The sequence below is a fragment of the Condylura cristata genome, unplaced genomic scaffold (assembly GCF_000260355.1).
Source record: "Condylura cristata isolate star-nosed mole 26May11 unplaced genomic scaffold, ConCri1.0 scaffold00002, whole genome shotgun sequence".
NCBI classification, from domain to species: domain Eukaryota; kingdom Metazoa; phylum Chordata; class Mammalia; order Eulipotyphla; family Talpidae; genus Condylura; species Condylura cristata.
In genome coordinates this window covers 30,645,608-30,663,786 of record NW_004567103.1, presented here as the reverse complement: position 1 = coordinate 30,663,786, position 18,179 = coordinate 30,645,608, and positions in this window count along the sequence as shown.

Sequence of the window (18,179 nt, the reverse complement as noted above, 5' to 3'; positions counted from 1 at the left end):
AGTCATATGGGTTAAGGCTTGACCTAGTAACTTCATTTTAATTTGATTGTCTCTATAAGTACCCTATCTGCAAATACATCATATCTTTTTGGCTGGAATCTATGGTACAACTACTTGAGAAAATATTTTGTGACTTTATAAAAAAAAAATCAAATATAGATTTATTACCCAGCAAATTCAGTCAAAGTTCAATACAAGATAAATAGAACCATAGATAGAACCATATATATATACACACACACATACATACATACACGTGCATATATATATATATAGAGAGAGAGAGAGAGAGAGAAAGAGAGAGAGAGAGAGAGAGAGAGAGAGAGAGATGAATATTCATGGTAGTGTTATTCATATTACAAATAAATTTTCACAGTATCCAAAACTGGATACTATTCATATATCCCAACAAAATGTTATATATATCCATACAGTGCAATACTATTCAATAATAAAAGTGAACACAAAACAACATGAGAGAACATTAAATTTTTATGTGAAATGTCAGATAAAAGAATATGTAATAAAATCCATATAAATCCATATTAAGTATCAAAAGTAGTTAATTATATAGAAGCAGAAAGCAAAGCAGCAGTTGTCCAGGGCAAGAAAAAAGTGAGAATTGACTTCAAATAGGCACAAGGAAACCTCTAGGAATGGATATGTTTTAAACTAGAATGTGTTGATTTAAAATTCTATAAATTTATTTAAGGTCAATAAATAAACTGCTTAGGATGAGTGGTTTTAAATTACAGTGCAATTTAAATTAGCTTCATAACACTGCTTCATGGTAGAAGCCTGGTGCCTGGTGAGGAGTGTATTGAGGAGATAAACATCTGAGGAGGTGCTGTCCTATACTTATGACTCAGTCTTTCAAACCATTGTTGCCTTAACAAAAGAGAAATACATAAATTAAATTTTAGAAAAAGGAGTTAATTTTAGAATTCCATGCAAATAATGAAAGTTGCCTGGGTAGTAGACAGGAAATTATTTTAAAGACGTGGATAGATTTGCTAGACATTGGATAGTTAGATACCATGTGAACCATAAGTTTCCAAATTGAGAATGTCGGTCATCCTTCTGAAAAAAAAAATAAATATTTCTCCTGGGGGAAAAAATCAACAGTGTAGTTGTATATCTCCTAATTTCAGTGAGATATATATCTGTAAGACATCCTTGTAAAGATTAGAAGTAGACAATATTAGGTTGGTTGAGCTGTCTTGACTTGAAAAATAAATGTGTAGTTGATTAGCATTTTGATGATATTTAAAGATGGCAAGAAGAAATATATGGCTTATACTCTCACTGCTGCTGCACCTCTGGCCTTTACCCCCGTTATGTAGGCATAAATAAATAAATCTTAAAAAAAAAGAAAAAATATATGGCTTATAAAGGAAGAATATAGTAAAGAGAAGGTAAATACGTACAGATAAGAGCAAAGCAGGGGAGAAATCATAAAAGAATCTGCAATGAGCATCACTCAAGTATCAAGAGTAAAAATACAGAAAGCAAGAGATGGAATTAGAAACAACACCTTAGAGAAAGAGGTAGAAACAGTGTGGTAGAGATAAAAATAGAAAAATGAACAAGAGTCAAACTTATCTTAGGGATTATGGATGCATTTTCTTTTTTTTTTAGGAGCAAGTGTTCATGCTGATAATTATTGGTAAATATTTTCAGAAAAGTAATTTTCTACTGGTAAACCTTGAATGCCACAGTAAGTAATTTGAGCTTGTTCCTCAGCACAATCGAATCATTTAAGTGTTTCTGATTAAGGAAGTAGTACGGTCAGAATGATAGTTTAAGAAAATAAATAATTCAGTAGAATGATTTAGGGGTTTGGACCTTTAAAAATATCTGTATGTATATTTATCAAAGTCAAATAACTCAATAAGATCATTCAAAAAGTTTCAGTCATTACATGCAGAATTCACTTAATATAAACCTTTCCTTCAAGCTTAGAAGGATAGAAGTAACATTCTCCTTGGGTATGAAAGAATATTAAATCATATTCTGCTATTTGAAAAACGTGTTTTATCTGTGGAAAATATGAATATAAACTTTGACAGTTATATGCTATAAAATATTCACTATATAATATAGCTCTAACTGATTGTATAGCCAATGTTTTAAATCTAAGGCCAAGGATCACCATCAAATATGTTTATGCAGTGTTGACAGGTCTTATAATTAGGAAGAAAAAATTATATTCATATGTAGTTTACTTTCCCTTGGGGATTAAACATGCATCTAAAGCTTCTTGTCTATGAATAGAAAATACATAGGGCAAAAATATTTTGTTTCCTCCAAAAGTCTTTGGTTCTGTAGACTTAATCATCCCATTTCTCATAAATACTTGTCATATGATATGGTTACCACCTCATTTCCTTCAGTTGGAAACCTGAAGGTTTATTTTTATCTATTCATTTCATTTGAGTAATTTCCTAGAGAATATTAGCATTCAGGTTATAAAAGTTAATTATCTATAATTATAAGTCATGTTGATAGTATGTATCATTTGTGGCATAACCCAACTATTTCCCTGCTATGATTTGATACCAACCCAATAAGCAGAGGACAAACACCCAAAAAGGAGAAATCACTTTAGTTAGTAAACAGCAGTCTCAATGAACAAGGATACTTACATAGACTTTACTGGCTGAGCTCAAGGCAAGAGTTTTCTCCTCCCCCTGGAGGAGAAATCTTAAATATATATATATATATATATATATAGAAGCCTCAAGTGTGTTCACTCATTTCTGAACTCCAGAAAGTTTCCACACCCCGCACGTTTTTATAAGGTTATATCCTTGCACTGACTTCTGAAAAACATACTCATGAAGAATATGCTAGAAGTAATGTAGCATCTTGAATGCATCCTGAGGCAAAAAAAAAAAAAAAATTGTTAGGTAAAACTAATGGTTTTACTTAATCATTTCATGCCAGCATCAGTGTGCTAGTTCTGATAAACATAATATACTCATGTGAAATGTTAATAGCAGGTGAGCCTGAATGAGAGTTGTACAAGATACATGAAGACACACGTTCTATCTTTGCAACATCTTTGCAAATAAAATACTATTCTAATATAAAAGTGTCTTTTAAAAGTAATATCTGTGGACATAGGAAAAAATTTTTCACCAAAGTATAGTTAATTGTATTTAACAGGCATAGCTAGAGATTTAAACTCACTGGTAAAGAAAAGTTAAGCCTATCAGCTTAAACACTAAATGAGAGAAAGCAAATATATTCCTGTTTTCAGCTCAGGAAAATGGAATTTTCAACGAGAAGAAACTGACACTCAAGTAAATATATGTCTCAAAATAAAAATGAAGATTAATCTTTCCTGAGACTATTGGGTCAGTTTATTAAACTCAAATCAAATGAAAGGAAAAGATTAGTTAGACTGTTTTGACAGTTTAAATAGTAGTATTTCATATAATTAATTTGTATAATTCTCAGCCACAGCCTATAAAATAAATGTGACATAAAATATATTAAATGCTAGTAACATGATAACTGACAGAAGCAGATCTTTAAAAATCAAATACTAAGGGGCCCTCCCTGGTGGCGCAGCGGGTTAAAGCACAGCACTGAGAATCTAAAGCCACCCTGCATGAGTTCAATCCCCGCCTGCCCCAGAGGTGACCACATGGCGTGGCAGACCTCTCCTGACCCGCCCGCTGCTCCCCTCAGCAGTGTACCTCGTCGATCTGCCTGTTCTGCTCCCCACTCTATCTCTGGTGAAGCCTCTCGCCACCCCTGAGCCTCTGGACTGTACCCCAGTTCTGTATGCACAAATAAATCTTTAAAAAAAAATCAAATACTAAGATTTGCTTTCGTTGTTTATCGTTTGTTTCTCTAACCTCTATATTTTGTAGCTTATTTTTGATTTGATGCAATACACATATTCATTTGGTTTAAACAATAAACATATCTCTGGAAAAGTTCAGAGAACAAAAATCTGTTACAGGGTGTTTTCTGTTTAATGTAGTGTCATTTTTTAGATTAAGATGGGTGAACAAATCAATTCAAAACATTTTGTATGTTGGTGCATTTACTGGAATGTCGTCTTATTTCTCTTATTATGTCTATAAAATAATGATTCTCCTACAATTTAAAATATGCTAAAAGTAACAGTAAGGTTGACATCAACAGCAAAGCAAGATTAATTGTATTGGGTGCAAAATAATTGCTGAAGTCTGCAAAATGTACATATCTGCAGGCCTTTATGCATAACCTTCTGCCTTTCTAACAATCCACAAATGCATCAGATTGAATAAGAAAAAAATCAATTTAATAATTCAAAATGAGTCAAATACTCTAACCACATTTCTTATGGTTACATTAATTGATTTTTTTTTTTAAAAAAAAGGGCAAAAACACAGTCTTTAAGCATTAACTGAAAAGGATCTGAGGTCATTGCCAAGTCAATGTGATAAATGATTTCAGGCTCATCAGTACTTAAATTTGAAAATTGGCAGTATTATGCTACAAAATAAGAAATGCTAATGTTAGTTATATTTCATCTACAGTTTTTGGTTTTCATTTAGTACATATCCATTTTGATGCTTTTTATTTTAAAAAATGTATTTATGCATACAGGAACTGGGGTACAGGCCAGAGGTATGGGGGGAAAGGATTCACCAAAGACAGAGTGGGGAGAAGAACAGGCAGACCAGTGAAGTACACTGCTGAGAGGAGCAGCGGGCCGTCAGGAGAGGTCTGCCATGCCATGTGGGTCACCTCTCTGACCAGGAATCAAACTCATGCTGCAGTGGCTTCATATAGCTTCATAATGCTTAGCTTTAATCTGTTGTGCCAACAGGGAGGGCCTGATGCCTCTTAAGATTGTTTTTCAAGTGGGGTTTAAGGATCTCTTTCAGTTTATGGAACTATTATCAAAGAGTCAAGAATTGTCAAAATAATTTCTTCATTTGGAATTATTTGTCTTCATATTTGAAAAAAGTATTATGCAATACACCCATACATATACACCTTACAGCCGATGATTATAATCTGCCATATTTCCACGTCTCCATTCAAATCCATTTGACATGTTTATAGGGTTAAGTGATAGCACAATTAAAATTTAATAAAGGAATACAAAAATATAGGGATTCCAAAAGCAAACTACTTTTACATTCTGTTATTCATATTTTGAAAGCATGTATCATAGAAACACAATCCTTATATTTATCAATTTATAGAAACTTGTTTTTTCAGAAACAAAGTCTCAATGAAAAAAATTCTACAAATAACTTATTTAATGTTTGTTTGGGGATTGGCCATCAAAATAATGATTTAGTTGTGAATACCAATTTTGTCAGTGAAAATTATGTGTCTAGTAATAAACTAAATTGAAAGCAATATATATTGCTATCAATACATTTATTTCTACATCAGTCCAATGTTATTTCATCTCACTGAATTAGCTATGAAACTAAAATGTTTAATTTGAAAATTTTGTCTTTGATTTGTGATATATTTAGTTTATAATTACATGAGTGCTATAAGTGAAAATTTTAAAATATATTTTGCATATATATAATTATATGATTATATATGATACACTAGAATGTCTATAAGTATTACCATTTTATTAAGGTTTTTTTCAATTTTTAAAAAAGATTTTATTTATGCTCTGGTACAGGCCAGAGTTGTGGTTGGTGAGAGGATTCACCAGAGACAGAGTGGGGAGCATAACAGGCAGATCTACTGAAAAACACTGCTGAGGGGAGCAGCGGATGGGTCAGGAGAGGTCTGCTGCACCATGTGTGTCAGCTCCCTGGCTGGGGATCAAACTGGTGCTGCAGTGGTTTCATAGAACTTCATAATGCTGTGCTTTAACACATTGCGCCACCAGGGAAAACCCTATTAAGGAGAACCTAGGTCCATTAGAGTTGTGTGATTACTGTTGATAGTGTTAACTGTTTTCATAGCTGTTGCAGTGATCTCAAAAAAGAACCAATGAATCCTGTGACCACTTTCTATTCAAGAGATTTTTTTTTTAAATGAATCAATCTTCCTCACTTTTCATCTATGATTTTACTTTAAAAAAATATATATATATATATATTAAATCAGGAATGTATGATGAAAATAATTGTTACTGTTTAGTTTCTACCTTTCTGTGATTTAATGAATAATTTGAAAAATAACCTCTGGATTACTCATATAAGGAAAAATAATGTTTAAATTTGGAGCTTTTATTTTTATGTTACTTTTTTATTTCCCTCCATCAAACCACTCCTATCACTTTTTTTTCTCCATCCCTTGTGAACATTTGCTTATTTGGCTCTTTTTCATATGGACCATTCTCACAGGAGTAAAGTGATATCTCACTATGGTTTTAAATTTGCATTTCTCATATAATGAGTGATGTTGAACATTTTTCATAGGTCCATCTGACAGTGTTCTTTAAAGGGCTATAAACTGAGGTTCTTTGCCTACCTTTTTATTGCGCCATTTGTTTCTTTGTTCTTAAGTTGTGTAAATATTGTATAAATTGTGGAGATGATTTATACACATGTCACATGTATGTAATTTTTTTTCTCATTTTTTATAATGGTTTCTTCTAAGATACAAAAACTTTTAAGTTTTATGTAGTTACATTTGTTTATTTTTATTTTGGCCCCCATACTTGTGGGGATGTCTGCCCAAATATATCTTTGTGGTGTCCTGTGTATGGAGTTAAATTTTTGTGTATGGAGTCTTGTTTTATTATTTTGCCTGTGGCTACCCATAACCCCCAGTACCATTTATTAAAAAGGTAGTATTTTCTCCATTAGAGCATTCTCTAAGCTCTTACTTCTAATCACAAGGGAATAACTGGAATCCACTTGCCACTTTTTTTTTGTAAACAATTAAGAAAAATGGCAAACTAAATATCTTAGACATTTATAACAGACAGTAGAAGCATGTCATAAATGAAAGAAGGGAAGCAAATAAAAACCCTGAGACAACTTCAACTCTTAAGTTGAGGGGAGAGAGAGTTGAGGAACCTTGACCCACCCAGAATTTAAAGTGTGAGAGCACTAGACAGGTGACTTCACAGAAAAAAATGTTGGTAATTCTTCCTGGTGTCCTCATGACTGTTTGCTAAACAAGGCATATGGTAGAATTCCATTAATGGATAAGGAATTATTAAGCCTTTAATCATGAAACAAGCTCCAGAGAGACTACTAAGAAGCAAATAGTGAAGATGACCAACCAGGGAGAAGAATCTAGGTCATTTAGTAAGGATTCAAAAACTGTATGTTTATAGGATTAATTAATTTTTGCTGAAGTTAAAATTAAATACCTGGATTAAAATTAAATTAAAATTAAATATTAGAATCTGTAGAACTGGTAGGCAAGAACTCCAAATCTACACTTAAAGTACACTTCAAGACTTCTGGCAAAGTTGAGAATTATGAAATAGAAGTGAAATAGTCATGTTTTCTTTTAATTGTTTGTATATTGTGGTCATTTAATATTTAAAAAAAAATTCTGGTTGGGGAGAGATGCTTCCAAAATAAGCCAATTATTATAAATAGCAAAGTGTCTGGTCCACAGCATAAATCTGATATACAAAGTAGATAACAGAATTCTGGAGCCAGGCCTATGCCTTGAATGTAACTGGCTGAATGGTGTAAAGCTAGAAAATGGTCCTAAATGCAATTATACACACTGTTATAAGAGAGAGGTAAAGTGAGTTTTAACACACAAAAGAGGAGAAATGTGAAGATGAAGCAGAAAGAGCTGTGTCCATAAGTCAGAAACAGTAGAATAGCCTTAAGAAACTGAAATAACAAGAAATGGATTCACTTCTAAGGCCTTCATGTTGAACACAGGACTGCTGAAATCTTTATCACAGACTTTTAGAGTACAGAACTTCAGAATATTTACATGGTTTTGAGCTATGTAATTTGTGGAAACTTATTGTAGTAACCCCAGTATAGATGTTAGTACTGAGAATTTTGAGAAGCATGATGAGGAAAGCCTGGATTTCCCTATGTGGACTGGTTCATTGGAAACCAGAGGAAAGTTTAGCCTTGACTCACAAGAAGATAATAGAAAACTATAGGCAAAAAAATTATTTTTCTTATTTTTAAAAATATTTCTTAACTGGTAAGTGATTAGCACAAAATTAGTTACAATGAAGTGAGGAACAATAACACATGCAGAAGGCAGTGATACTGCAAGAACTTTACAATCCAATGTATGAAATTTAAGAAATTGGAAATAAAATAAAAATAGTTGTTTTGCAATTTTGGGGGGATGATTTTCTGTGAATCAATTTTGTAGAATATAGATGTTTAAATTGCAAACAAATACATCTGTAATTTTGATGAACACTGCTTTTATTTTTATTTGTTTATATGCTCTGAATGAAAAGGACTATTTGGTTTTTTATTATAATTAGGGAAAAATCTCATAAATTACTGATAATAAAGTTTAACAAACCTACTTTCTGAGTTTATTTTCATCTAGAGATACCTATTATCCAATTTTTATTGAATCCTAACTGAAAAAAAAAATAACTATAGCTAAACTGAATATTAACTGAATATTTAACTGAATATTAACCAATATTTCTGAATATTTCACCAATGCTTTATTTTGAAAATCCTATTTACATAACCTAACATGTTTTATTTAAAATACATTTATATGTAATAACCAGTATTTTTACAATAACTGACATACCTACCTAATTTAAAAAGGTAGAAACTTTCTTAGTTCTTTGTCAGAAAAACAGCCATTTAAATGGTAAACCAGCAAGATATGCAATTTACAATGATGCTTAAGCTTAAAACTAAATTCATGAGCAAGCAGAAGTGCCAACATTTTATATTTTTCTCTCCATAAGCATATGGGAATATTAATTACTTTAAGTTCACAAAATTAAACTGAAATTTTCTACAGAACTGGGGTACAGGCCAGTGGAGCAGGGGCAGTAAGAGGCTTCACCCAAGACAGAGTAGGGAGCAGAACAGGCAGATCAACTAAGTAACTACTGAGGGGAGCAGCGGGCAAGACAGGAGTGGTCTGCTGTGCCATGTTGGTCACCTCCAGGTGGGTATTGAACTCATGCTGAAGTGGCTTTAGCTTTCTTAGTGCTGTGCTTTAACCCACTGCACCACCACGGAGGAAGGGTCCCATTATTATTATTATTTTTTAATGGTATACATTAGGGCTTTTCAGCAGCACCTCAACACATTCTTTCCTCTCTCTTTTTCTTTAAATTTAGCATCTTAGATTCTTTCTAAAGGGCAGAAACTAAAAAGGAGTTCAGTGAAGCAGTAAACACTTTGTTTTTGTCATAATGAGACAGGAGACAGGAGCCATGTGTGGGCTGAACTGTTTCTTGCCTTCCATGATGCCTGATACAATTGGGAAGTAGCTGACAGGACTTCTGAGAGGCCTGGGGAAGGGGAGTTTCTACCAAGCAACTTTTTGTGATGACAGAGCTGTTTAGAATCAATTTGGCAGTCATGTGGCTAATGAGCTCTAGAAATTCAGTGTGAGAAATAGAATTTTTAATATCATTTTAGTTCCATTATTTCACATTAAAAGTTAAAAGGAGTGACCATGTATTAGATAATGTAGGCCTAGAGAAGAGGTAATCAAATGTTTTCTGTCAAAAACTAAAAAGCAAATAGGCTACAGGTCATAAGTCTCTACTGTAATTGTTAAGTTCTGCAATTTTAGCACAAAGAAATAGTGCTACATTTATCTAGTGGCAAGCTGAAATTGGACCTTTGACTTACTTAACCCTCTCTAGATAATCTTTAGATAAGTTTTGAATGACAAATTATTTTTTTTTGACACTATGGGGTGCGGGCCCAAAAAATATCGAAAATGCTCCAAACTTTGAGTATTTTAGAGTTTTGGAAAATTACAATGTCTGTGATAAAACAAACAAACAGATCGATATGCCTCAGAAACATAGATGCAGAAAAAACTAAATAGTCTTAGGAAACCACATTCAATTGTAAATAATCTGCCTTAACAAAATGAAATTTTCTTAAGTTAGAAGATTGATTTATCAATTGAAACTCAATCCACGTATACTTAAATTATTAGTATAATAACATATTTGTAAAAGTGGAAGTCATTTGACAAAGTTCAGTTCTATACCTGGTAAGAAATTTAAGAAAATTAGGAATTAAAGGGATTTTTCTAAGTCACAGCTATGTATAAATGTCATATTTAACTGTAATATTGAGAATGAGAGATTCAGGAATAAGCCAAGGATATCTATTCTGGCCATGTCCATTAAAGATTTTCTTAGAGGTCCTTCTCCAGGCAATCAATCAATCAATCAATCAATCAAACTTACATACAGTTGGAAAGGAAAAGTGGCATTATCTTTACCCATAGAATATATACTTTTTTATACAGAAAATCCTAACTTTTCAAATGAAATGTATATCATGGTTGCAGAATTTAAAAGCAATGTACAAAAATCATTGTACATTTATATACAAGCAGCTAATAGTTGAAAATTAAATGTCAATTTCAGTATCATCAAAAATCTGAAATGATTGTGAATAAATTTGAAAATAAGGCCTGCAAGCTTCCACACTGAAGACTTATGTCACTGTCAAAAGCAATTACAGACATAACTAATTGAAAGATGAATGTATGAGTCAATGTGATTAAAACAAACAATGGATCAGAAGAGTCAATATCCCAAAAGATGTCAGTTTAGTTAAAATTTATGTCAATATTCAGTAGACCATCAGTCAACAACCAAACCAACATTTTGTGGACATTTTCAACGCACTTTTAAAGTTCATAGGAAGATACAAAAAAAAAAAAAAGAAAAGAAAAGAAAAGAAAAAAAACCTGGAATAACAAAACAACTCTAAAAAGAATAAAGATAGAAAATTATCAGAAAGTATGGTGTTAGTATAAATGTAAAAAATAATATATCAAATGAACTAATTAAACTAAGAAGTAGACATTGATCAATATTTTGTTGTTCATTGGCAATTCAATTTAGAGTTTGTATTTTTTTTTTTTAAGATTTATTTGTGCATACGGAACTGGGGTACAGGCCAGAGGCACAGAGTGGCGAGAGGCTTCACCAGATACAGTGTGGGGAGCAGAACAAGCAGATCGACAAAGTACACTGCTGAGGGGAGCAGTGGTCAGGTCAGGAGAGGTCTGCCACACCATGTGGTCACCTCCGGGGCAGGCGGAAATCGAACTCATGCGGAAGTGGCTTTAGCTTCTTAGTGCTGTGCTTTAACCCGCTGTGCCACCAGGGAGGGCTGAGATTTGCATTTTTAAGAAAGGATATCAGAAAAATTGGTTATCTCTATCTAAAAATTTAAAAAAAAATCTATATAACTTGTGTGTCATGTACAAGAATAACTAAAAGCAGAATGAACCTAAATATAAATCTAAAATTCTGAAAATTTGGAGAAAAAATTAGAGAAAGTCTTCTTGTCCTGAGTTAGACAAATATTTCTTAAATCTCATACCATATATGATCTATTAAGGACAAATTGTTTAATTAGAGTTCATCAAAATTAAGAACTTGCACGCTTCACTGAGTATTGTTAAAAGAAAAGAAGACAAGATATAAATTGAGAACATATTTTTAAAACCACATGTTTGGCTAAAACTCTTAAACTCAATGATAAAACACAGTGAGACACCTCATCAAATAAGATTTATAGATGGAAAATAGCACATGAAAAATGTTCCATATTGTCAGCATAGGAGAAATGCAGAAAATTAGAATCTAATGAAATGTTATAGATATAATGTTTCATTTACAAAGAAATATCTACATTTCAAACAGATCATCATAATCTCAGATTTAGCACACTCATTTGAATAAAATCTGTCCAAGGAATAGTTACCACTAATAATCAGAATTGATTTGAGAAAGGGAAAATTAGCCCTTTAGGTATCTCACTATTTATTATGTTTTCAATGGGATTAGAACTTATAGAAGATTATAGAAAATATGGCTATAGAATATCCTTTTTCTTTGTCACTCACAGTTACATACTTGGATATATGTAAACATATAAACATCTGACACTGCAGTCAAAATAATGGACATATCAATCACAAGAAATGTTTTGTTTCCTTTTACTTCTTCCCCTCACTGTCATCTTTTTATCCCCAGGAAATCACTGATCTGTTTGTAAATTAATTGATCTGCTCAAAATTCTGAAAACTGAACCTTGCTTTTTTTGTAATTTGATCATTTGGATCTAGACATACTAGACAAAGATTCTTCCAGGTGGTTCCCCTAGGTACTTGACTTATACAATACAGAGTAGAAATATTTCTCCATAGTAATTACTATTGCTTACTCATGTGTAGTTATTTGCTTCAGAGGTCCTACTCTACTGAAGGACCAGGTATTACTGAACTCCTGTGATAGAAGTCCTGAAGTAGAAAGAAATTTAGCACACTAACTGTCACCTCTATTTTCCTATGTAGTATTTCTGAAAAACATGTGCACATTTCATAGAAAAAGTGACTCAAGTCCTAATAGTTTGACTCATAATCCGCTAACTTTTCTCACTCCAGATGTAAAATTTTTATTTTAGCTAATCTAATTAATAGGAGGTTAGGCTTTAATTTTATTAAAATGGATACTTTTAATTAACAAAAATTGGTCAATCTCATTATCTTGATCTGTGAATTCTTACCTTTTTTGTTAAAAAAAAAAGTAGCCAAAATTCACTCTTCAATCTCTAATTTCCTGCCCTTTTGTAAACAAAAGTTGTCAAGCCCCATTCAGGAACACAGCTGTAAGCCCTTTCCTTGCTCACACTAAGCAAGCATTTGTATCAACAACCTTAAGGTGTGATTCTCCTTTGAAATTACCCACACACACTCTTGAATGTGCACAATCACCTACAATGAAGCTTCATTTCTTAATCATATATGCTGACTCCCTCATGAATTCTGTCCTGCATAATAGTCAAGAAACTTGGGGTCACAGTACCTTTAGGCCACAAGGATTCCACTGTCAATTTTAGAAGTTTGAGTAACTAGAGTAGCATGCAAATAGAATCTGGTGAGTAATTACCACAGGGTGAACAAAAGATTAACTCAGTCTGAAACATTAATGTGGTTAAACCATCAACCATATGGTTACAAGTAGTGAACATGTAATATTGAATGCATTATGAAGAGCAGTGCAAGCTTGTATGAAACATGAATTTACAATTCATAAACCATATATAAATCCATTAAATTCACTACAAAATAAAAAGATATCATTATTTGAGTTGGAGCCGTAACTGTGAATCATCAGAGGTCAAAGTCTTGGATTATTCTGTAGAGAATCAATTTAGCCAGTCAGTGAACAAACAAAATAAGGGCTTTTGTTGACACGGTTGTATTGGTGACTTTGCTAAGAACTAATAAATTTCCTAAATCTTCAAATTTTCAAGGATAAACAATGAAATTGACCAAATGTACATTTGGGATATTCTGCTTCTAGTTATTTTATTCAGAAGCAAAGAAAAGCACTCTAAAAACATGAAGGCTTTTATACTGTTGCTTGTGAACAGAAAAAAATATATATATTTCTTTAGTATTTTTTAAGTAAATTTCTGAAACTCAGGAGTAGTTTCACTCTAAATATTTATTGATCTTTCAATCAAGTGCAATATATAGGGGGAAAATGATAAAGGATAAAGATACCTACAATCAACTGTCTTTATATAGTTAGAGAAGAAAAGTGCAATGTTTTTAACACCCCCAGGTCATACTGTTGAAACGAATAGGGTAAAGTAATGCAATACTGACTCAGTGAAGACTGAAAGGAAATGTGCTTATAAATCACCTGCATCTTGCTAAAATGTTAATCTTAATCTAGAGCCTGAAATTTTATTTTTCTGATAAACTCTTAGAAGATAGGGTACTATATTTTCCCAGGTAAATCTTTTGGTAAAAAACCACAAAAAAATATATAAGAAAATATCCAGAGGACAGATTGTAAACAAACATTGCTCAAGAGATTTCAAATGGATGACCATGCCATTGAGAATGTATTAAATTGTAATGAGTTCCAAACCAGTGGCTTTGAATTCAGTCACCAGGGTTAGTATTACTTCTGTGGATTTGCTGTTTTAAATATAATGGATTAATAGAAAATTTGATGTATAATAGATCAGATGTTATTGACTTTGAAAAGATAGTTTATTTACTTGAAGTTCCTCAGAGAAGGGGACAAACCAGACCATGAGAGGAGGCTGGGAAAGCCCCAGGATACACTATGAAGATTTCCTATAGAAAGACATTTAATGTGTCTTCTGCAGGAAATATAAGCAGAACACAGTAGAGAAGCTTATAAGAGGCTAATTTGAATAATTTCTGTGGGTTATGGACCTAGTACTCTTCCACACGGGACATGGGAAGTAGATACTTGAAACAGATGTGGGTGATGGACCTATGGGGAGGTTCAAGATGGCTGCCTTTAGTTTGATTTTGATTTTGCTCTTTCTTTCCAGATTTTTCTGGCTTCTTCTGCCCCTTTCTTATGGGTCCTTAGTAGAAGATGCCTTAGACTTATGGCAAACTTTTGGGCCTCAGTGGTCCTGTTTTGGCCCAACCTGTTTAATTGGTATTTACCAGTGGGAGGATTGGCTAACTTTGGGTGTTTTGTGGGAAAACTACTAAGACTACATTCTTTCTCTTCCCTTTATCACACAGAAACTGTATTAAAGTAATTTTGGAAGGTTTGGCACAGTAAAGAAAAAGAGATCCAGACAAAGTTTCTGACAGGCAGGAACTTTGTTGTGCTTCTGTGTGAGGTTTACCAATGCCTGTGGGGGTTGGAGAAATCTAGGCTATTGGGGAACAAAGGTTAAGCTTTTATAGGGTATTGAAGTTGATATTTTTAGTTTTGTAAGGGGATAAGAATTGATTCTTGGAATGCAAGTGGCAAAAACTTTAAATTCATCTTTCCTACCCTAGCTTTGCATAGGCCTCAACCTTACACTTTTCTAGTAAAAATCTTTTATCCTACGAGTATGTGTGGCTTGAGGTAGAAGTTGGTGGAACTCATTTATCATGGTCAGGTTAGGGGTCCTAAATGTCTGTCACCCTGTACTGTAACAACTGAAGGAAAAAAAAAAAAAATAGTGGGATGGTCTCAGAGGACAAAAACCAGAGGTAGGAGTAGGAATGATAGAATGTATCTTAAACAGACTATGAAAGTTCCCAGGAATCTGAGAGGATTCAGAAAAGATTATAGGTCAGAGATGTGGGTAGAGAGAATTGCCAGTTATAGAAGACCCACACCAAGGCCATAGTTTCCACGGTAATTGCCTCCAAGTACATTCTAACAGTACACCCTTTGCTCTTGCAAAGTGCAACACTCTTGCCAGCTTCTACATATGCAGTTGTTCCCTGTCCCCCACCTCTCTCTTTTCCTTGGCATGCGGTGATGAGTGGGAACATCTACTGAATTCTTTCTAAGGGGGTCATGAACCCATACTCTGAACTCTAGCAATAATGCCTTATAATCACCCTCCATTGTGAAATGTGTGTCTTCAGAGAAACAATTTAGAGGGATATGCATTATAATCTTTCCTTCTTACTTTACATTCTCTCCTCACCATCCTGACTAGTGATCTTCCCACATTTTAGTCTTGTGTGGTCACAAAAAGGGTGAAAGATACTTTTTTCCAGTATGCCCAGAGAAGGCCTCTTCTAAGAAGTTTCACCTTGATGTGGAAACTATAGGTCATATCAAGGAAGTGTGAACCTCTGGAAATCTATTCACATTGTTTAAATAATGCAAATAATTTGTAGTAAGACCAAAAAGAAAATTTTGTCCTAGCCTCAGTCTTTCACCCTTCCCTAGTAGAAGAGATCTTTGTCCCATAACCTATTATCCTTTACCCAAACAAGGTGCAATCTCTTTTATAACTAGACAAATCTTTGGACGTATCTTCTAGGGATTGGTTTATCTGTAAAAGATGCCCTACCATACACACACACACACACACACACACACACCCTACACACACACACACACATGGTCTGCTTCAATATTCTTTATAATAGTTACAGATTTGTAGCTATATCTGCTCTCCATATTTGTGTTATAAAATATTGGCTTTTTCACCTTTTCACCTGTCTGAAGTTTATTGGTTGAGCCTCAGAAAATATCAGATGGAATGGGAGAATTTTCTTCTTTGCCCCAACAGTTAGAATCTGTAGAGAACTGATTGTTTGGACAGACCTATAATGATAGAGCTTAAACTACCTTAGCTTCTATATGTCCTTCAAATGTTTATCTAATATACTCACTGTGCCATTATCTCATGAATTAGGATAAATGAGTATAATAATCTCACAATCATTTTTCTCTTGTGATTTCCACTGACATGATTATATATGGAAAGTTTTGGCAATGAAGCCTTACAAATGATCAGACAAATGCTCCAAAGTTACTGAATGATGAAAACATAGTAAATAAACAAAAGGCAAGAAGAGTAAGAAAATAGGTTTATTCTCCGCTAATTACTAAAATTATTTAGTTCTGACAAATTCCTAAATCTAAAATAAGAACACAAGATAAGCATCACCTAGATGCTTTCAGCCATGCACATTATATCTGGGAACTCATCTCCAGCAATTCTGATGATCCAGTTTCAACTGTGAGGTATAGGAATCTGCATTTTGTAGTACACATCACAGATTGTACCAATAAAGGTGGCCCATTTTTTGAGACACATTGGTTAATTTACCATATCATATTCTCCTTTTCATAATCACAGAGGAAAAATATTTCTTCTGGATACTTGAAATATAGCCTTATTACTTTTTTAGAAGTTTAGAAATTATTAATGAGACACATCTCTTTATACAGGAGTACATGTAACAGAAGCTAAGATGAGGTCAATTGTTCTTTGTCCCAGATGGGAACATTTATTAAGGTCATTTTCCATATTGGAAAACCCTGACTATCCTCATTTTAATCGCTTTATTCCATTATAGATCTAACAAAGTCTTTTTTTTTTTAAACTGTATACACATAGAAAAACAGTCTTATTTACATTTTAAAAAGGTCATTAATAATTGGACAAAGGACATTCTGCTAACATATTTGAATTTGTTGCTGTGTTTTACTTTTTTTCCCTAATCATTACACATAGACTAATTATTATTTATAAAATTAATATGGAGTTTACTGATGCCTGTAAAATTAAACTTTATGGAGACTGAATAAGGAGTAAATTTTTCATTTATTATAGCATATATTTAGAATTATTTATTTATGAAATAAACAAGACCATGAGTTAGTAACTTTATCTTTTTATTCTATAATAGCATGGCCTTGATGTGGGCCAAGTCTATTCAATGTGGACCAAATTTTTCTTCCTGTATCTACAAAATACTTTAAATAGAAATTCACTACTTCTTTGGGGTAGTAAAATAATTAATAAATTTTTCTTTTGAAGATAATATTGAACAGAGACCATAATTTTCTATCCATTTATTCTGCTTCTTGATTTATGACAAAGGGAATAATTAAAATAATCTAATCATGAGGGAGAATTGAAGTGAACACTGAGCAAAAATGGTTTATCATTTCAGAGCAAAGGATTGCGAGTTAATGCTTTTTGACTCCTGTGCATGTCTTATAAGGTTTGGGCTCTCTAGAATGTTAATTTCCACAAAGCAGGAATGCTTCACTTATGATAAAGCCAAATGCATATGAGTTTATTGGGGAAAGCTCACACTATAATAAAATAAGCATAAGATTTAAATAGCAGCAAAAGGGTGAATGTAGTGAACCTCTTGACAGAGTTTGGGAGACCGATACACAGAGCAGGACTGGTGGTGGAGGGCTCCTGTTACCATCCCTTTGCAGGGAGGAGGGGGTGTCACTTCATAGAGTAGGGGAACCCTGCACCTGCCAGCAAACCTTGGAGAAGGTTTAAGGACTGTAGACATGAGTTTAAGGACTGTAGACATGGAGTCTATACACCTCTAATTGCCTTCAATCTGGTGCCTGTATTTATGCCTCTTTTCCCACGTACCTTATCAAGATTCCCTGTTAATTTTGATTTAGGCTGGGTCAGTCAGCATAGCCAGGTAGTTATTTATTCTTACCTTTTGTATGTCTATTATTTCTTTACACACACACACACACGCACACACGGGGTTGCTTTTTAATTGTTATCTTTTTTTTTTAAAGT